The 6525-nt window shown below is 35.9% G+C and overlaps 1 pseudogene; it reads left to right on the top strand.

Annotated features, from left to right (window-relative positions):
- Positions 1 to 2025: 2025 nt before the first annotated feature.
- LOC132023933 (small ribosomal subunit protein uS12-like) lies at positions 2026 to 2454 on the top strand (annotated as a pseudogene).
- The last annotated feature ends 4071 nt before the right edge of the window (positions 2455 to 6525 follow it).

Genomic DNA, 6525 nt, shown 5'->3' with positions numbered 1-6525 from the left:
ATGTAAGGAATGGATAGGAACTGAGTTCCCTGAATCATGGTAGAGACACAAAGGTCTATATGCCTCCTTTTTTTGTTTTGTTTTGTTTTGTTTTCACTCATTCAACAAAGAGTGATTTAGGGTTCACTATATGCTAGGCACTGGTAAAATAGCAGTGGAAAAAAAAAAAAAAAGGAAAGGGACGCCTGGGGGGCTTGGGTTATGATTCTAGGGTCCTAGGATCGAGCCCCGCATCAGGCTCCTTGCTCGGCAGGGAGCCTGCTTCTCTCTCTGCCTCTGCTTGCTTGTGTGCTCTTTCTGTCTCTCTCTCTCTCTCTCTGATAAATAAATAAAATCTTAAAAAAAAAAAAAGGAAGGAAAGAAAGAAAGCAAAACTCTCTGTCCTTTTGTGGAAGGAAGGGGAGATACAAAGTAAACAGTATACATTAGACTGTGACAGATAACAGGGAAAAATTAACAAGTAAGAGATATAAGGAATGCGGTATTTAAGTCTAAATGAAGTTTTTTGAAAAGTATTTACTAAAAAAATCTTGAAGTAAAGGATAGAAAGAGGTGAGTCAAGGCCTCAGAGACATATCCATGTGTACACCCAGACAGAAGAAACCATAGCTACAAAAGCTCTCAATCAAGAGCCTTGCAGGAGAATTCAAGAACAATAAGGTGATCACTGTGGTTGCAACAGAGTAAGAAAATATAAGTAAATTATATTATAAAATTGAGTGTAAATGAGCATCCAAGTCATGTGGATATGTTCAAGGGAGGTAGAGGTGAAAATGAGAAATTTAATTCTCAGGCTATGGTAATCTTCCAGGCAAGAGATGATGGTGGATTGGACCAGACTGGTAACAATAGAGGTTATGAAATTATCTTGGCTATTGTTCTAAGATGAAGTCACTAGGGTTTGTTGACAAATTGTATATGTGTAAGATAGTTAGAAAAAAGTAAAAAAAAATGATGCCAATATTTTTGTTTTGATACTGGAGGGATGAAGTCCTTAGCTAAAATGAGGAAGATTGTAGAAAATGCTATTTTTGTCAGAAAAATCAGAACTCAGTCAAAAGATATGCTAAGGTTAAGATGGCTATTAGAAAACTAAGTAGCTGTCAAGTAGACAGATAGATATATGAGTCTGGATCTGATGAGAGATGTCTGAGTTAAAGATGTAAATTGGTAAATCATCAGTGTATAGATAATATTTAAAGCCACCAGACAGAATGAAATCATCAAGGAAATAAGTATAGATAGATTCATGGTTATTAAATCATGTTCTTGAAAGACTGTATCTCCTGGCCCAAGGTAAGTTGACAACTGTAAGTAGGAAAAGATTCATGTAATTATAACTAGAAAACCAAACCTGCTCCAGGTGAGAGGGTGGGATCTGAATCCAGCCTACTCACCTTAGCACAGGGCTTACCTTAATAAATTCATAAGAAATTCCACACACTTTAATGTAATCTGTGAGTCTTGAGGGAGAGAAGCAAAGCTCTGCAGCATAAAATGCTTCTGATGTCAGACTTACAAGTCTCCATAAAACAAACATTCCCACTAAAGACAACCCAGTTGTCAGTATTTACAAACCGCAATAAGATATCAGCAAGTACTTAAAAAGAAAGGCAAAATGTACACACGAAGAGCATGTTATGAAAATAAATGCCATCTTTGAAAAGCCGAAAAAAACCGATTACGAATGGTAGATGTATTAAAGTGAATTACACATACATGAAGCTAGACATATAGTGCATTAGAGTTGAGGAAGCTATCCATAATGCATCTCAGAAAGATAAAGAGAATGGATATATGAGGAAGAAATTAAGAGATGGAGAGAATGGAATAAAAAGGGCTAAGTTAAATTTAATGAATACTAAAGGACAGAATGAGGAAAATGAAGTAATAAAAGGATAATGGCAGGCAATTTTCCAGAACTGAAGAAAGTTATAAGTCTTCAACTTGAAATGAGAATCCTACTGTCTTAAGAAGTATAAATAAAAATAAATCCTCTTTGTTCAGACCTGTGGTGTGGGTAGGATGGGCAAGTGTCTCAGTCTTTGCACTGGCAGGATACTCCATAGCCACTGAAGAGATCATGATAAACAGCACAAGAAAACCCATGTGGGTGCTGACCTAAAGCCCAACCCTTTTAGAGGTACTTCCCATGCAATGGGAATTGTCCTGGAAAAAAAGTAGGAATTGAAGCCAGACAGCCAAATTGTGCCATCAGGAAGTATGTCAGGGTTCAGCTGATCAAAAATGTCCAAAAAAACCACATAGCCTTTGTACATAATGATGGTTGTTTGAGTTTTATTGAGGAAAATAATGAAGTTCTGGTTGCTGGATTTGGATGCAAAGGTCATGCTGTCAGTGATGTTACCTGGGGTTTGCTTTAAGGTTGTCAAAGGAGCCAGTACCTTTCTTTTGGCCTTATACAAAGACAGGAAGCAAAGACCAAGATCATAGGTTTTGATGGTGAAATATGACAGTAATAAATTTTCATTTAAAAAAAAAAGTAAAACCACACCTAAATTCGCATCTAAACTCTACAGGTGGACTGACCTTAGACCTTCTCAAAAGCAACAATATATGTAAGAAGATAATAAAATAATATATTCAGGAAACTGAGAGAAAATCATTGTCAATCTAGAATTATATAGGTAGTTACACTATCATTCAGGAGTGAAAGGGAAATAAACACATTTGCAGGCAAAGACAGAACCAGTTTTACCATACATAGACCTTCCCGTAAGGTCTAATAGAGATTCAGTTTTAGATTTTTGCATTTGTGTTTTCCTTTTTGGCACAAAGACTTTAAATCTAAATAGGGATTGCCCTATTGAGAAGAGGGGGTGAGAGAGAAGGAAACAAAACTGTTTATATTTTTATATATTTTGGATGTATTTGGCTTCAGGAAACAAATCTGAAATGGTTTAAATTGTTATAAAAATGACTAATAGAAATCAAGAGGTAAAATAGATTCTTGGTTAGTAAATCAGTGGGTAACTGGATATTAACAAGGGTCCAATATTTTGCCGTAACTTCAGTAACAACTTGAATTTACCAGCTAAATTTGGAACCATAAATTTATGGCAGTGTAGCAGTTGGAACTGTAGCAGTTCTATGAATGATATACAGGAATAACCAGTCTCAGAGGAATACATGGGTTTGTTCTGTTCTTGCTTATTGGGGAGAAAAAACAACAACAAAACATAGTGAGGATAAATTTTCCAAAAGCCCCAGGTAGACTTCCCTCATGATCCATTGACCAAGATTAGAGCACATTCCCATTACCAAACCTGGAGGAGAGAAAGAAGCTGTTATAATTTACATAGACCTATTCACTGGGGGAAGATTTGATGTTGAGGAATTAATCACAAGGAAGAAAAAGGGATCACAAGGAAGAAACGGGTAGGAAGTGTAGAAATCTAAGGCCTCATCTTCCTCCAGAGGAGGATGAACAGATTGACACATTTATCTGTATTTAATTTAGATATAATGAGATAAATAATAACCCCAGAAAGCTGGTGAATAATCTTAAGAACACGAATAACATACAAAAACTCATCAAAAGCAGAGCATATAAAAGAAAGATAAAATTATCAGGGAAGATTTTATAATCACAAGCCCTCAAGTAAAGAACATAGTTTCAAAGTGCAGAGTGAACTCATAGGGGCATCACAGACCCATTACTGAAAATCCATGCCCATTTAGATTGTTCTCAAACAAATACAATAATTATTCTACTAAATGCCTTTAATCCTCTCTGAGACTTGGTACAAGAGCCAAGGGAGCCAAATATTTGTAAATTCAATATAATAGGCGTGGCTAGTCTTCTGACTGCAAATATTTCCTAAACATTAACGTTGTCCACAGTATATGTGGACAGTATACAAAGTACAAAGTCAATGGCATATCATATATATTTTTCTCACTTTGTCAGGGCAAATTCTAGGTAGGACTATCACAGAAGTTCCATGCCCAGTAAAGAAAATAATCAGGACCCACCTGCCTAAAAATATTCTCCACCTGTCCTTGTGCTGTATAGCCAACTCACTTCTGTTAAGGACCTAGAGTTGGCATGGCAGGGAGGAGGGAGGTGGTGTATCTAACCTGTAACTAGCAGGCAGTCACACCACACAAACTTCTGCAGCAAACCTATAACCTTAAACAGGCATACCTCAAACATAACCCCTCTTCGTTCTCTACAGGATGTCAATTCACTGCTTATTTGTTATTTAATGGTTATATATTTTGTATACAACGTCTCTATATTTGGAGAAAGGGATAACCATGACTGGTTTTGCAGGAATTGACCAAAGTTGACTGGTGTATCTACACTACATGCTAGATTGTCCACTGGCAGTGTTGTCAGTCACTAGGAGAAATCATTTTGGAACTAAAATGGCTTATTAGGTAAGACCTTTAAGTGAGAGGGCTGAGGTTTCTAGAAAAATCAAATCAGGATAAAGACTTTCAGGATTTGTATTTAGATATAAAAGAACTGACCGGTAGATTAGCATGTGAGATCAGGAGTAAAAGATGGAGAGAAAGCCTAGTATGTGAAAAGAACATGAATATTGCCGTCAAACCCTCCTGGAATGGAATTCTGGCTCTGCCATTTATCAGCTTTTTGACTTTCAGCAAGGTATATTTAACTGTTTTAAAAACATTTCTTCATCTGTAAAATCAGGGCTTTTTTTTTGAAGAGTAGAAAATTATTTTTAAAGTATCTTTTAGATATTAATACTTAACACTTGTTGAGTAGAGCTTTTGTTTTATTTTTTTTTAATATTTTAATTATTTATTTGACAGACAGAGATCACAAGTAGGCTGAGAGGCAGGTAGAGAGAGAGGAGGAAGCAGGCTCCCTGCTGATCATAAAGAGGAATCTTTGTATTGACCACAGCCCTATCTTGGCTTCTTTAATATACAAACCTATGTAAGAAATTGTGCACTTTGGGCTTTCATCCTAAATTGTGAAAGACTCTGTCATCTCCTTCTCTCCTGGTAGCCTCAAGTGCACAAGAAATATTGCAGGACTAGAGGGAATTAAAGGGACACAGACGCAACAGAGGATGTCAAAGGCTCTCCGATGCATTGATGTTTTGCTAAGGGCCAGCTTAAATGGTAAAATAGAAAACCCAATCAGTCCTCAGGGGAAACAGATTTGCAAATGGGATTTGAATAACAACTCGGTGTTACAGCACCAGAAACCCACCCATTAATTTGTGGATCTCAGATTTCTGTGCACAAAACAGTTAAATTCATTTCCAACCTTGTTACCAAGACTTTTGCAAAAACAAATAATTGATGTCTCTGACATGTTACAGCATGGAAGCAGGAAGTCTAATTAAATAAACTTGTTCAATAGCAAGTATATCTATTAGTCAGTGATACAAGTGTCAGCAGGTTGATGAATGTATAAATTTTTCATAAAAGTATTTGTACATCTCCCTGACAGTCATTTGTCCCTAGATGTACATAGTTATCCATGCTTGGATATGAGATTAAGGCATTTCAGAAAAGAAATCTTCTGTTTTTATTGTGAAATACAACACATACTGAAGAGGCATAAAACATAAAGATACAACTTAATAAGTTATTAGGAAGCAAACATAAGTAGGTCAAGAAATGCAAAGTTGCCATCACTCCAGAAACCCCCACATGATGAGTTCCCAATAACAAATATTTCTGGCCACTCCCCCTTTACTTAAAAGTAAAGTTAAAGATGATTTTGATGTCCATGGTAATTTGCATCCTTGTTTTCTTATACAGTTCTATATTGTTGGTATGCACCTCTAAAGTTGCTACGTTACTTTTGCCTGGTTTATTAGAGCCGTTGGTGTTGCTATGTTACTGTGTTGGTGTTATGCCACTAACGCTTGTTCACTTCTGTTTTACAGTATTCTCTTGCATGACTCTACCCCAGTCAGTGCATTCAGTCTTCTTTTGTGGCCAATTGAGTCGTCTGGGTTATTTCAAACAGTACTCTTAGGAATATTTTGTACATGACCACTGGTACCATGTACACACATTTTGGGGGAATGCACATAGGAATGATATAGCCTTTTTACTGTTTATCATTGTTATATGTATATGTTTAACAGAATAATCCAAAGAGTTTTCCAAAGTGGTCGTGAAACTTAAATTCCCATAAATAGCATATAAGATATAAGCATATATATCTTATAAACATATAGCATATAATATATATAAGATATATTAACTGTTAACACTTGCCAACATTTGATATTTCAGTCTTTTTCTTTTTCGCTTTTTTATTTAAATTCAATTAGCCAACGTGTAGTACATCATTAGTTTCCAGATGTAGTGTTCAGTAATTTATCAGTTGCATATAACATCCAGTGCTCATCAGTCTTTTTCATTTTAGTCTTTCTGGTGGGTACTGATTTTCATTTTTATGGTTAGTAGTGAGGCTTATCACCTTTTCATGTACTTTTTGGCCTTTCATTTATCTTTTTTGTTGTGAAGGACTTGTTACCTACCTATTTTTAAGATAGGATTGGGTATCTC

This window comes from Mustela nigripes, chromosome 8, assembly GCF_022355385.1.
Source record: "Mustela nigripes isolate SB6536 chromosome 8, MUSNIG.SB6536, whole genome shotgun sequence".
In the NCBI taxonomy this organism is placed as follows: domain Eukaryota; kingdom Metazoa; phylum Chordata; class Mammalia; order Carnivora; family Mustelidae; genus Mustela; species Mustela nigripes.
This window is presented reverse-complemented; position numbering and strand designations above follow the sequence as displayed.